The sequence below is a fragment of the Scomber japonicus genome, chromosome 13 (genome assembly GCF_027409825.1).
Source record: "Scomber japonicus isolate fScoJap1 chromosome 13, fScoJap1.pri, whole genome shotgun sequence".
Classification (NCBI taxonomy): Eukaryota; Metazoa; Chordata; class Actinopteri; order Scombriformes; family Scombridae; genus Scomber; species Scomber japonicus.
The window spans coordinates 1,262,496-1,276,957 of record NC_070590.1 but is presented as its reverse complement, the minus strand read 5'-3'; the positions used below and the strand labels follow the sequence as shown (position 1 = coordinate 1,276,957).

General features: G+C 41.9%; 1 long non-coding RNA gene across 1 annotated transcript; it reads right to left on the bottom strand.

Annotated features, from left to right (window-relative positions):
• Nucleotides 1-2,459: 2,459 nt before the first annotated feature.
• On the bottom strand, nt 2,460-6,155 carry LOC128371864 (uncharacterized). The gene is made up of 3 exons (XR_008322823.1): nt 6,053-6,155; nt 5,774-5,820; nt 2,460-2,961 (listed from the first exon to the last, which is right to left on the bottom strand). It is a non-coding gene; the product is annotated as an uncharacterized LOC128371864 (long non-coding RNA).
• Nucleotides 6,156-14,462: the final 8,307 nt, after the last annotated feature.

The window sequence follows — 14,462 nt, the reverse complement described above, 5'->3', positions numbered from 1 at the left end:
GTGGTCCAAAGAGGTAGGGGTTAGGGTTATAGAGCATTTCATACACAATGGCAACTCAATGTGCTTTATATAAAACAGAAAAACATGTAATTTGAGAAACATTAAAACATACAATTAACCCCCCCCCCCACACACACACACACACACACACTAAGAACAAAAACAAAGTACAGAAAAATAGAAAGAGAGAAATAAAATGCTAGAATAGAACATTAAATATAAGATTGCAGCATAAAATAATAATTAGCTTTAAAATCATTAAAAGGACATAGAGTGCAAATGAAAGATTAAAATGTAAAGGAGAAGAGAAGTGTGATGATCTTTCTTTCTCCATTTCCATAATGTATATGTCTGTCTAGGGACCCCTTTGAAAATGAGATGCTACATCTTAAAGAGCTATCCTTTAATACATTCAATTCAATTCAGAGGAACCAGAGAGACTGAATCAAACCAGGACCAGTAGAGCCCAAACCCAGCACACAGAGGTTCAGTGAATGTGGTGTTGAAGGTGTGGAGGTGGATCAGTGTGTCAGAGGAGACTCTGTAGAAGGACAGAGTGCCAGCAGGACAGTCCACATACACTGCTACTCTGTTAGAGACAGAGGAGGAGGAGGAGGAGGAGGAGGAGGAGGAAGAGGAAGAGGAGGAGATGGATGTTTCTATCTTATTGTGCCAGACAGAGTAATGACCACCAGAGCATCTCAGAATCCAGGACTGATCATTAAATCCAAACTTACAGTCATCACTGTCTCCTTTCCTTCTGATTCTTCTGTAACTCACTGATATATAAACCTCTCCTCTCCACTCGACCTCCCAGTAACAGCGACCAGTCAGATCATTTCTACTCAGCAGCTGAGGCCAGGAGTCAAATCTGTCTGGATGATCAGGATATGACTGAACCTCATACACATCATATGTCACCTTCCTGTTGTTATCAGACAGTTTGAGGTTTCTGTTCATTGTGTTTGGATCCAGTTCCAGTTCACAGGCATCTGATGGAGAGAACGAGACACAATACAGCTGCAGTTTATCATCTGTTGATTTATGAACTACTTTACTGACAATCAGAGGTGGAAAGTAACTCATTATATTTACTGACGTTAGTGTAATTGAGTAGTTTTTTGTGTACTTGTACTTTTTAAAGTAGTTTTATAAATCTGTATTTTACTTTAACTTAAGTATGTTTAGCTGTCTCACTCTGTAACTGTCTCACTCTGCATCTGTCTCACTCTACATCTGTCTCACTCTGCAGCTGTCTCACTCTATAGCTGTCTCACTCTATAGCTGTCTCACTCTGCATCTGTCTCACTCTATAGCTGTCTCACTCTATAGCTGTCTCACTCTATATCTGTCTCACTCTGCAGCTGTCTCACTCTGTATCTGTCTCACTCTGCAACTGTCTCACTCTATATCTGTCTCACTCTAAAGCTGTCTCACTCTAAAGCTGTCTCACTCTGCAGCTGTCTCACTCTGCATCTGTCTCACTCTCTAGCTGTCTCACTCTGCATCTGTCTCACTCTGCATCTGTCTCACTTTGCAGCTGTCTCACTCTATAGCTGTCTCACTCTGCAACTGTCTCACTCTGTAGCTGTCTCACTCTATAGCTGTCTCACTCTGCATCTGTCTCACTCTATATCTGTCTCAGTCTGTAGCTGTCTCAGTCTGTAGCTGTCTCACTCTCTAGCTGTCTCACTCTGCAACTGTCTCACTCTGCAACTGTCTCACTCTTCAACTGTCTAACTCTGCAGCTGTCTCAGTCTGCAGCTGTCTCACTCTGTAGCTGTCTCATTCTTCAACTGTCTCACTCTGCATCTGTCTCACTCTATATCTGTCTCACTCTATAGCTGTCTCACTCTATAGCTGTCTCACTCTATAGCTGTCTCACTCTGTATCTGTCTCACTCTGCAACTGTCTCACTCTATATCTGTCTCACTCTGTAACTGTCTCACTCTGCAGCTGTCTCACTCTAAAGCTGTCTCACTCTGCAGCTGTCTCACTCTGCATCTGTCTCACTTTGCATCTGTCTCACTCTATAGCTGTCTCACTCTATAGCTGTCTCACTCTGCATCTGTCTCACTCTATATCTGTCTCAGTCTGTAGCTGTCTCAGTCTGTAGCTGTCTCACTCTCTAGCTGTCTCACTCTGCAACTGTCTCACTCTGCAGCTGTCTCACTCTGCAGCTGTCTCACTCTGTAACTGTCTCACTCTATAGCCGTCTCACTCTGTAACCGTCTCACTCTGTAACCGTCTCACTCTGTAGCTGTCTCACTCTATAGCTGTCTCACTCTGTAACTGTCTCACTCTGTAACTGTCTCACTCTGTAGCTGTCTCACTCTATAGCTGTCTCACTCTGCATCTGTCTCGCTCTATAGCTGTCTCACTCTAGAGCTGTCTCACTCTAGAGCTGTCTCACTCTGCATCTGTCTCACTCTGCATCTGTCTCACTCTATAGCTGTCTCACCCCGCATCTGTCTCACTCTATATAGGGCTGGGGCGACGCGTCGACGTCATCGATTACGTCGACGCAAAAACTGTGCGTCGATGCGTCGTTTGAAAACAAAAGATGGCGGCAGCGAGTAGCGGTAGAGGCAGCAGCAACACCAGTGAGACAGTTGACTCTGATCAATGTAAAAAAACAACTCGTAATTCTGTACCTGCCACATCAACGCCATCTGAAAGGCTTTTTTCACTTGCTGGAAACATTGTCACCAAAAAAAGGGCAAGCCTGACTGCTGAGCGTGTTGAAATGCTAACATTCCTCCACTCCAATGCATGACTACATCATGTCTTGGATTAAACACACACACAGACACACACATAGACACACACTACACACCGTATTGTAGAGTGAAAAGGCAGAGTGTATGTTCCTGTGAATGAAGAGCAGTTTATCCTCTTAATGCACGCTGTGCCGCCCACGGGACGGGACGGATGTTAGGAGGTAGCGACACGTTCTTCACCCTTAAACATTTATATTCATGCCGTACATTGTTAGAAAGCTTAGATTCTCCTGATTCATTCAAGACCACTCACCAATTATATGGTTGCTCACAGCCGTAATAGTATTAGCGGTTAGCTCGGCTAGCCCCTCAGCTAAAGTAAGCTAACAGCTATAATGCTACATACCTTCAAAGTCTTCCCTTTATCCACAACGATCATCTTATGACTCAGGACTTTATCTACAGCTCGCCAAGTATCCATTCTGATGAAATATGAAATCCGTTTCCTTCTAACCGGAATACTTTCCTCAATATATCAACATGTATTTGACAACACGTGCATCTCAGAGTACACGTGACTAGATGTTTACGACCGTTAGCCTCTCCTGCTTCTGACGACATCACACACCAGCCAATCAGTGCTTAAGATTAGGCAGCACGTGCCTCCAAAGCCAATGAGGACATGTGAACAAAGACAACGACAACGTGGCTTTGATTGACAGCTGTTCCAGCCAATGGAAATATTCGGTGAAATGACGTTGATAACCTTTTAGCCAATAGTCTGAGGTTTCCAACGGTGTATGACGTATGACGCTAAACTATCAGTTTGGCGGGGTTCTTATATACAGGCTGTGTCCCAATCTGGTCCTAATTGCGAGGCTGCATCCTCGAAGTGCGCATTTAGAGGTCGATTACGTCACAACGCCGCGCGAAGGCTGTCCCAATTCGAAGAAGAGTCCTTCAAATGCAGCCTTGAAATGCGGCCTTCTTTTCCCTCTTTTTCGAGGATGCATCGCTACTATCCTTCGCGGCCTCCCAGATGCTCCTAGATCCCAAGATCCTTTGCGCGGCGCTGTGCCGCGAAAACACAACAATGGCGACACCATCAGGTGAAGACTTTTCATTCAAGTGTAAGTATTGGTTTGTTTTATTTAATTATTTGTACTTATTACTACTTATACTTTTATACTTTTACTAATTACTTATATTTTATTACTTGATTTATTTTATATATATATATATATATATATATATATATGTATATATATATATATATATATATATGTATATATGTATATATGTATATATATATATATATGTATATATGTATATATATATATGTATATATATATGTATATATATATATATATATATATATATATATATATATATATATATACGTATATATATATATGTATATATATATGTATATATATATATATATATATATATATATATATATATATATATATATAGACTAAGATGAACAAATTTAGATTTTAATAAAGAGCTACGTTTGGGATTGTCACTATTATATGTTATACTTAATTATTATGATAATTTTTTGCTATATTAGAACCCTTTTGTCTGTTAACATAGCATCCCTGTGTTTACCTTTTCTCTTGCTTCCCTCTGTGTTTAGAACAATACTGGAAAAGATGGGCATGGAGGGGAAGGTCCAGCCCCACCAGGCGAAAAAGAAGTGGTGATTTTATGTTAATGTTATAAAATAAAAAATATTGTCAATTGTTACACGTTGTCTATTCCATTTAGTATTTACAACTTAAGTACAATTTATAACAGGGTTAACAAACGGCATAAAGTGCTACTGTTCAGGAAGAACAAGGGATTAAATATTTTCTTTTATTATCAAGTGATGAAACATTTAACTACTTACAAAAATTACATCAGGAATAAGTATTTACAGATTATTATTATTTTATTATTCTTTCTCTTGTGTGTTTTCCTTCTTTCTTCTCCTTTCCTTTATTCTTCTCCTTTCTTCTTATAATTTTGTCAGCTTTTTCACCGTCTTTTCGGTCGAGACGTCTTTCTCGTCTTATGGGAGGGAACAGCTGGTGACGCAACCAGGAAATGCCTCGAAGGCTCGACCGTCTCATTTAACAACGGTTGATGCAGCCTTCGGAGGTTCCTCAGAAGGCTGCATCCTTCGAAGGCCGCAAAGGCCGCGTACTTCGAGGATGCAGCCTCGCAATTGGGACCAGATTGGGACACAGCTACAGTCTGTGGTTCAGGCCAAACTATGTGGGATCAGTGCCACACACACACACACACACACACACACACACACTCTCTCTCTCTCTATTGATCTCTAATTGATAATGCTGATGTCTCCTGTGATTGGTTGTTGATGAGGTCACTGTTCATATCTCTGATGACTGTTTGGACCTCAGGGAGGCAACACCTAATTATTCATTCATATTCATGTTTTTATTGATTTTTAATGATTATCTTTGATAACTATTACTTATTGCTGATAATCAAACCTGCTCCTACTGAGACATCACTGAGGAAGACCATGAGATGTGACTGAAAGCTTTGGACATACAGAGTAAGTGAACATTTAACAGTTCAGTTAGAACATGAACAGTCAACATGACAGTGATATTCAGTAATATTCATGTTTGTTCATCAGGTTTGGTGTAAAGTGAAGGTCTTTGCACATCAAGTCTGTTATTTTCATCTCAAACTGTCGTCTGTTACAAACACATTTTAGTCCAAATGCTCCAAACAGCTGAAGTCAGTATGAATGAATGAACTTTATCTGCAGGAGAGACATGAGGGACATTTTGGAGCAGGTAGCGCCACCATGTGGACATTTATAAAACATTTCTCTTTTAACTCCTGAACTGTGACCAACAGAAGGAAATTTCTGTTTCATGGATTCATTGGTTCAAGATAAATGTCAGTTTAGGCCACGTCCATTTCTGACTAAACACATTTTCCATCATTTTGATCTTTTTTCACTTCTTTTACATATTTCATCCAGTTTTTCTCAAAGTTCTCATGAATCAAACTGAAAACACACTCACACTTCCTCAGACCAGGTTTCAGTCTCTGCGGTCCACCATGGTCCATCCTGGAGGAAGAGACAAAGACACAATCAGCTTCATACACCTCCACTCATATCCACCATTAAACATGAACCCACAGTTAGTCAGAGTGTCTGTCATACCTGAGAGTGTCCACCTGTCTGTCCATACCTGAGAGTGTCCACCTGTCTGTCCATACCTGAGAGTGTCCATCTGTCCATACCTGAGAGTGTCCACCTGTCTGTCCATACGTGAGAGTGTCCACCTGTCTGTCCATACCTGAGAGTGTCCAGTCTCCAGTGTGGATCCTTCAGTCCAGAAGACAGGATCTTCTCTCCTGAGTCTCCTGGATGATTGTAGCTCAGGTCCAGCTCTCTCAGATGGGAGGGGTTGCAGCTCAGAGCTGAGGCCAGAGAAGCACAGCCTTCCTCTGTGATCAGACATCCTGACAGACTGAACACACACAACACTTCATCTAATGAGCTTAAAAACATTCTCAACTCAGTAAACAGGATTTTGTCCTTCAGGCCTTTATGTTCACACTCAGCGCCCCCTGCTGTATGTTGGTGTCATGCAGATACATTTTAGGTTAGTAGAAGCAGAGAAAGCACATGTTGCTGCTGGAGGCTGAAACTGCTGAAGCTCAGAGTTTAATCTGATGCCATTGTGTTTTTACTTTGGCAGAAGAAATGTCTTTAAAGTTAAATATTGTTTAGAGTGGGACAGGATCTGCAGACAGCAGTGGTCAGTGACAAACTCTCCTTCCTGGAGGGAATTCAGCTGGAATAATGTGACTCCACTCTTTCATACTCCGGCGCAAAAGACTAACTATTAAAATCAGACTGCCTGCTCGAGGTCCTGTGGAAAGTTTAGTCTGTATGTGAATATGTGTTTATACATGATCACTGTGTGTATACTGTCTGAGCTGTTGTTTCTAACGACAGTAAGAAGTTTTAATAGAAATGAAGATCAAATAACAGAAACATATATACTGACTCACATATTGGTGTGAAGACATATACATAATCATAAAACTGACCTGAGAGTTTCCAGTCCACAGTCTGGACTCTCCAGTCCAGCAGAAAGCTGCTTCACTCCTGAATCCTGCAGGTTGTTGTGACTCAGGTCCAGATCTCTCAGACTAGAGGACTGGGAGCTGAGAACTGAGGACAGAGCTGCACAGCTTCTCTCTGAGAGGTTACAGTCAGTCAGTCTGGAGATATAATAATGAACAAGACAATAAATAAACTCTGTTAAAAAGCTGATTCTGGACTCTTTGTGATGCTCAATAAAAATAATCTTCTCAACACTACTTTAAATCTTTGTTGTTCTATTCTAAACATAGTGGAGACATGACAGTTAAATATGACAGAATCAATGATGTACAGACATGTAATGATCTAAATCCCATGATATCAAAGCAAAGATCAGTTTCTCTGTCTCAGCCAGTGATCATGTATGTGTGCCATAAAGTATATAAACCTGAATCAAAGAAAGATAAACTGGAAAGTTCAAACATTGTCTTTCCTGTGAATAATAAAACCCTGTTGGAAGACATCTGTGAATCAGAAATCCTGACATTAGAGAAGCTGGACCTCATAGTTTAGAAAAATATATCAAATATAAACTGTGTCATGATCTGACCTGAGAGTTTCCAGTCCACAGTGTGGACTCTCCAGTCCAGCAGAAAGCTGCTTCACTCCTGAATCCTGCAGGTTGTTGTTACTCAGGTCCAGATCTCTCAGACTAGAGGACTGGGAGCTGAGAACTGAGGACAGAGCTGCACAGCTTCTCTCTGAGAGCTTACAGTCATTCAGTCTGGAGATATAAAGAAAAAAAAACAAGTAATAGGTTATTTATTTAATTTTTTAAATACTCCGGCGCAAAAGACTAACTACTCAAATCAGACTGCCTGCTCGAGGTCCTGTGGAAACTTTATTTAAAAAACCAGTATGTGAATATGTTATATAAATATATAAGTTATTACTATGCGTATACTCTCTGAGCTGCTGGGATAAATGAGGTGTGGGTACATGTATCTATGTCTCTATGTGAATCCATTTTGGAGAGATGTCCATGGGGTCCTGGAGGCTGTTTTTAAAAAGAAAATGTACTTAAATTTAAAAATCATGTACCTTGGTGACCTGATCAGACTAGAATATGCAAAGCAGGATAAATACCTGCTGAGAGTTTGTTAGTGGGATGCAAAAAGGCCTGGACCAGAAAATGGCTTAAGAAAGACAAACCACCAATAAATGAATGCATGGATATAATCTATAATATGTAAGTAATGGAGAGACATACTTTTAAATGAAAGAACCAAGCTTATATTTTGGTGTTGAAATTCCAATTTTTCCCAAAAAACTGGAATAATTCTCCATTGGAAATTAATGGGAATTTTTTTTAAACCCACAAAACTTCACCTTTTATCGGAGTCACCTAGCCAGTAGTAGAAATGTGATTCAAACTTTAAAACGGAGGAAAACTTGTGCTCTCTCCAAAACACCAAACTGCTTTTACATAACATGTAAACTTTTCAAACTATGAGCAGTCAAACGAGGAGTGGAAATCACTTTTTCTTCAAAGTTAGAGTGGAAGCATCAGTTAGCTTGAGTGAGAGAAGCAGTAAAAAATAACCTTCATTTTTATTTTTAACTCGAGCTCACGGCCAAACCGTAAAAAGGAGACGAATCATTTTGGTCAAAATGTAGACATAGGTGTTGGGATTCATAAAATAAATGTGACTTTGACAGGCGGGGTCTGCACAATATTTAAACCGGGGGGGGGGGGGGGGGTGATACCTGATATTACAACACATCGGCTCAAAACGTGCAGAAAATATTTTTAGTATAAGAACTTTTTATGTAACCGAGAAACTGGGGAAAAAAAAGATATTACTTTATATACATAATCATAAAAACTGACCTGAGAGTTTCTAGTGTACAGTGTGGACTCTCCAGTCCAGCAGAAAGCTGCTTCACTCCTGAATCCTGCAGGTTGTTGTTCCTCAGGTCCAGATCTCTCAGACTAGAGGACTGGGAGCTGAGAACTGAGGACAGAGCTGCACAGCTTCTCTCTGAGAGGTTACAGTCAGTCAGTCTGGAAATATAATAATGAACAAGACAATAAATAAACTCTGTTAAAAAGCTGATTCTGGACTCTTTGTGATGCTTGATAAAAATGATCGTCTCAACACTACTTTAAATCTTTGTTGTTCTATTCTAAACATATTGGAGACATGACAGTTAAATATGACAGAATCAATGATGAACAGACATGTAATGATCTAAATCCCATGATATCAAAGCAAAGATCAGTTTCTCTGTCTCAGCCAGTGATCATGTATGTGTGCCATAAAGTATATAAACCTGAATCAAAGAAAGATAAACTGGAAAATTCAAACATTTTCTTTCCTGTGAATAATAAAACCCTGTTGGAAAACATCTGTGAATCAGAAATCCTGACATTAGAGAAGCTGGACCTCATAGTTTAGAATAATATATCAAATATAAACTGTGTCATGATCTGACCTGAGAGTTTCCAGTCCACAGTCTGGACTCTCCAGTCCAGCAGAAAGCTGCTTCACTCCTGAATCCGGCAGGTTGTTGTGACTCAGGTCCAGATCTCTCAGACTAGAGGACTGGGAGCTGAGAACTGAGGAAAGAGCTGCACAGCTTCCCTCTGAGAGCTTACAGTCAGTCAGTCTGGAGATATAATAATGAACAAGACAATAAATAAACTCTGTTAAAAAGCTGATTCTGGACTCTGTGATGCTCCATAAAAATGATCTTCTCAGCACTACTTTAAATCTTTGTTGTTCTATTCTAAACATATTGGAGACATGACAGTTAAATATGACAGAATCAATGATGAACAGACATGTAATAATCTAAATCCCATGATATCAAAGCAAAGATCAGTTCCTCTGTCTCAGCCAGTGATCATGTATGTGTGCCATAAAGTATATAAACCTGAATCAAAGAAAGATAAACTGAAAAATTCTAACATTTTCTTTCCTGTGATTAATAAAACCCTGTTGGAAAACATCTGTCAATCAGAAATCCTGACATTAGAGAAGCTCGACCTCATAGTTTAGAATAATATATCAAATATAAACTGTATCATGATCTGACCTGAGAGTTTCCAGTCCACAGTGTGGACTCTCCAGTCCAGCAGAAAGCTGCTTCACTCCTGAATCTGGCAGGTTGTTGTTACTCAGGTCCAGATCTCTCAGACTAGAGGACTGGGAGCTGAGAACTGAGGACAGAGCTGCACAGCTTCCCTCTGAGAGCTTACAGTCAGTCAGTCTGGAAATATAAAGATTTTTATAAGAGGCCATGTTACATAATGAATATGTTCAATAAAGAAAATATAATTGCCATAAAGCTACTTCCAATGCTGTGATTAACAGGTTGCCAATTCCTGTTGTTATTTCACATCGCAAACCAAGGCACAGGTACAGGTGCAGACGAACTGTTGATCACAGTGTCCTAGTTAATATAGCCAGGTCAGTTAACCCCAAACCTTTGGGTTATTTAACATCCGTTCGCTGACTAACAAGGGACCTCTGCTATATGGTCTCCTGAATGATCGTAAGTTTGATTTCTTTTGCTTGACTGAGACATGGCAGCAGCCTAAGGACTTCTCACCACTGAATCAAACCGTTCCTCCTGGGTTTGTCTACACATCACAACCCCGTTTCTCTGGTAGAGGGGGCGGCCTGGCAATACTCTACAGTGAAAAGTGGAAAGTGTCCTCTATTACTGTACCTGTGTACCCTTCATTTGAGTCCATTGCTCTTCAAATCAAGGGCCCAACTCCTACCATCCTCGCCACTGTTTATCGTCCACCCAAGCCGAACAATGCCTTCCTGCAGGAATTCTTTGCCTTCTTAACAACCTTATGTTCTGTGTCCCCAAATCTACTATTGCTGGGTGATTTTAATATTCACTTGGATAACATCAACAATGCTTTTACAAGGGACTTTACTTCATGCCTTGACAGCTTTGGAATACAGCAATATATTGACTTTCCAAAACACTCCAAGGGACACATTCTTGACCTAATCTGCTGTTCTGGTGTAATCCCTCATAACTGCTGTGCCTCAGATCTGCCTATCTCAGATCACAAGTTAATATCCTGCAACATCAATCTAAGATTATCCAAGACTATTATGCATCGCTCTATCACATCCCGAAACATTAAAAATGTTGGCTCTCTCCAATGGAATTGATGTCCTACCCAGCAGAGAACATGTATCCACCACAGATGAACTGGTATCCCACTACAATGATGGACTTCATGGACTGCTAAATACTCTTGCGCCACTGAAAAATAGGTCTGTTTCTTTCACCCACTCTGCTCCTTGGTTTACACCCGCCCTACGCCAGCTCAAAACTAAAGGCCGTCGTTTGGAGGGCCTTTATATTAAAACCGGCCTTGCAGTTCACAAAGAAATGTACTATAACCACATACTCCAATACAAGGATGCTCTTTCCTCAGCCAAGACCACATACTACACAACCTTAAATCAGGACAGCTGATGGGAACACTAGAGCCCTATTCTCAACAATATACTGAAACCAGTTACACAGTGTGATACCTTCATGACCTTCTTCAATGCCAAAATTGAAAATATCCACCAGACACTGACTGCTGCTAAAAACTCTGCATCCTCTCTGCACTCTTGGCCTACATCTTCCTTCAGCTCTCCGCTCACCAGTTTCATACTGCCAACTGTCTCTGAAATAAGTGGTCTCATTCATAAAGCCAAGTCATCTACCTGCCAGTTGGACCCACTACCTACCCACCTGGTCAAAAGCTGCCTACCTGCCCTGTCCGCGTTAATAACTGACACCATTCATTCCTCACTGACTTCTGGTGTTGTTCCATCTTCACTAAAGACTGCTGCAATAACACCAACACTCCAGAAACCTGGCGCAGATCCAAATGATTTGAACAACTTCCGTCCCATCTCAAACCATTTCTCTCGAAAATACTAGAAAGAACGGTTGCAGCTCAGATCCACACCCATCTGTCTGACAACAACCTCTATGAACAATTTCAGTCAGGCTTCCGTCCCCACCACAGCACTGAGACAGCCCTAGTGAAAATCACAAACGACCTCCTGATGGCATCTGACTCTGGACTTCTCTCCATTCTGGTTCTCCTCGACCTGAGTGCAGCTTTCCACACCGTTTCTCATGACTTGATTAGCCTCCATTGGAATCACTGACATCCCACTGGCTTGGTTCACATCATATCTCTCTGTCTGCACACAGTTTGTTCAAATCAAGAACCTGAGATCTGGCTCCTCTCCAGTCTCTAGTGGTGTTCCCCAGGGCTCTGTCCTTGGCCCCCTCCTGTTCATTATTTATCTTCTGCCTCTTGGTCACATTCCCAGGAAACGGTTACGCTGATGATACCCAACTCTATCTTTCCACTAAGCCTACTTCCACTCTGCCACCCACAGCTCTATCCGACTGCTTACTGGAAATTAAATCATGGCTCTCACTCAATTTTCTTAAACTTAACGGCGAAAAAACTGAGGTCCTCCTCATCAGTACCAGATCAACCTTAGCAACACTCAACACTTTCTCCATGTCCATCGACAATTCTACTGTTCCTCCATCCTCTCAAGTAAAGAGCCTGGGTGTCATCCTGGACAGCACACTATCTTTCGAAGCCCACATCAATAACGTTACTCGGTCTGCATACTTCCATCTACGTAACATCAATCGTCTCCATCCCTCACTTTCACCAACCTGCACCGCTATCCTGGTAAACACCCTGATCACATACCATCTGGAGTACTGTAATTCGCTCCTCTTTGTCTTCGGCGGAAATCTCTCCACAAACTCCAACTGGTTCAGAACCCAGCCGCTCGCATCATATCCAGAACTCCCTTTATTGAACACATCACTCCTGCCCTGCAGCAACTTCACTGGCTCCCTATCAAATCCCACATTGACTTTAAGATTCTACTCCTCACATTCAAGATCCTTCACAGCCTGGCACCATCACCCCCCCAACCCTAAACGCCCCCCCCCCACCCGGACCCTTCCCAACTTGGCTCCATTCTGAATTTCAAATCTGCTGTGTGGATACCCAACACTGATCAGGTACAAGCTTTCTTCTTTAACTTAATTTCAATTGTTAAAGTAGGAACATCACATAATGCATAAAGGAAGTAAACAAATGGTGACAGGGCTGTAATTTTAAAACGTCTGAAAAAACTGACCTGAGAGTTTCCAGTCCACAGTGTGGACTCTCCAGTCCAGCAGAAAGCTGCATGACTCCTGAATCCTGCAGGTTGTTGTTACTCAGGTCTAGATCTCTCAGACTAGAGGACTGGGAGCTGAGAACTGAGGACAGAGCTGCACAGCTTCTCTCTGAGAGGTTACAGCCACTCAACCTGGAGAAGAATCAACAGAACAAAAGAGAACTATTGTAAATATTACTTGAGCAAAGATGAAACTATATTAATCTGGATAGTTCTGTGTGCACCTACAGAGCTTTGTTGGAGGCTTTGACCACTGGCAGCAGCCTCAGAAGAACCTCCTCTGAAGCAGAGTATTTCTTTAGGTCAAACGCGTTCAGATCTTTTTCTGATGACAGTAAGATGAAGACCAGAGCTGACCACTGAGCATCAGACAGTTTATTTGTGGAGAGACTTCCTGATCTCAGGGACTGTTGGATCTCCTCCACTAGAGAACGATCATTCAGTTCATTCAGACAGTGGAACAGATTGATGCTTCTTTCTGCAGACACATTCTCACTGAGCTTCTTCTTGATGTACTCGACTGTTTCCTGATTGGTCTTTGAGCTACTTCCTGTCTGTTTCAGCAGACCTCGTAGGAGAGTCTGATTGGTCTGCAGTGAAAGACCCAGGAGGAAGCGGAGGAACAAGTCCAGGTGTCCATTTGGACTCTTTAAGGCCTCGTCCACAGCACTCTGGTACAAACGTGATGGTTTGTCTTTAAAGACTTTAGACCACCTGGATGTTGTTTGTTCTTCTTCCAGCAGATTGACTCCAGACTTGATGAATGTCAGATGGACATGAAGAGCAGCCAGAAACTCCTGAAGGCTCAGATGGACGAAGCAGAACACCTTGTCCTGGTACAGCCCTCTCTCCTCTTTAAAGACCTGTGTGAACACTCCTGAGCACACTGAGGCTGCTCTGATATCGATGCCACACTCTGTCAGGTCTGATTCATAGAAGATCAGGTTGCCTTTCTGCAGCTGCTCAAAAGCCAGTTTTCCCAGAGACTTAATCATCTTCCTGCTCTCTGGACTCCAGTGTGGATCTGTCTCAGTTCCTCCATCATACTTGACCTTCTTCAGTTTGCACTGAAGTACCAGGAAGTGGATGTACATCTCAGTCAGGGTCTTGGGCAGCTCTCCTCCCGCTCTGCTTTTCAACACATCCTCCAGAACTGTAGCAGTGATCCAGCAGAAGACTGGGATGTGGCACATGATGTGGAGGCTTCGTGATGTCTTGATGTGGGAGATGATGGTTCTGGCCTGCTTCTTATTTCTGAATCTCTTCCTGAAGTACTCCTCCTTCTGTGAGTCAGTGAACCCTCTGACCTCTGTCACCATGCCGACGCACTCAGGAGGGATCTGATTGGCTGCTGCAGGTCGTGTGGTTATCCAGAGGCGAGCAGAGGGAAGCAGTTTCCCCCTGATG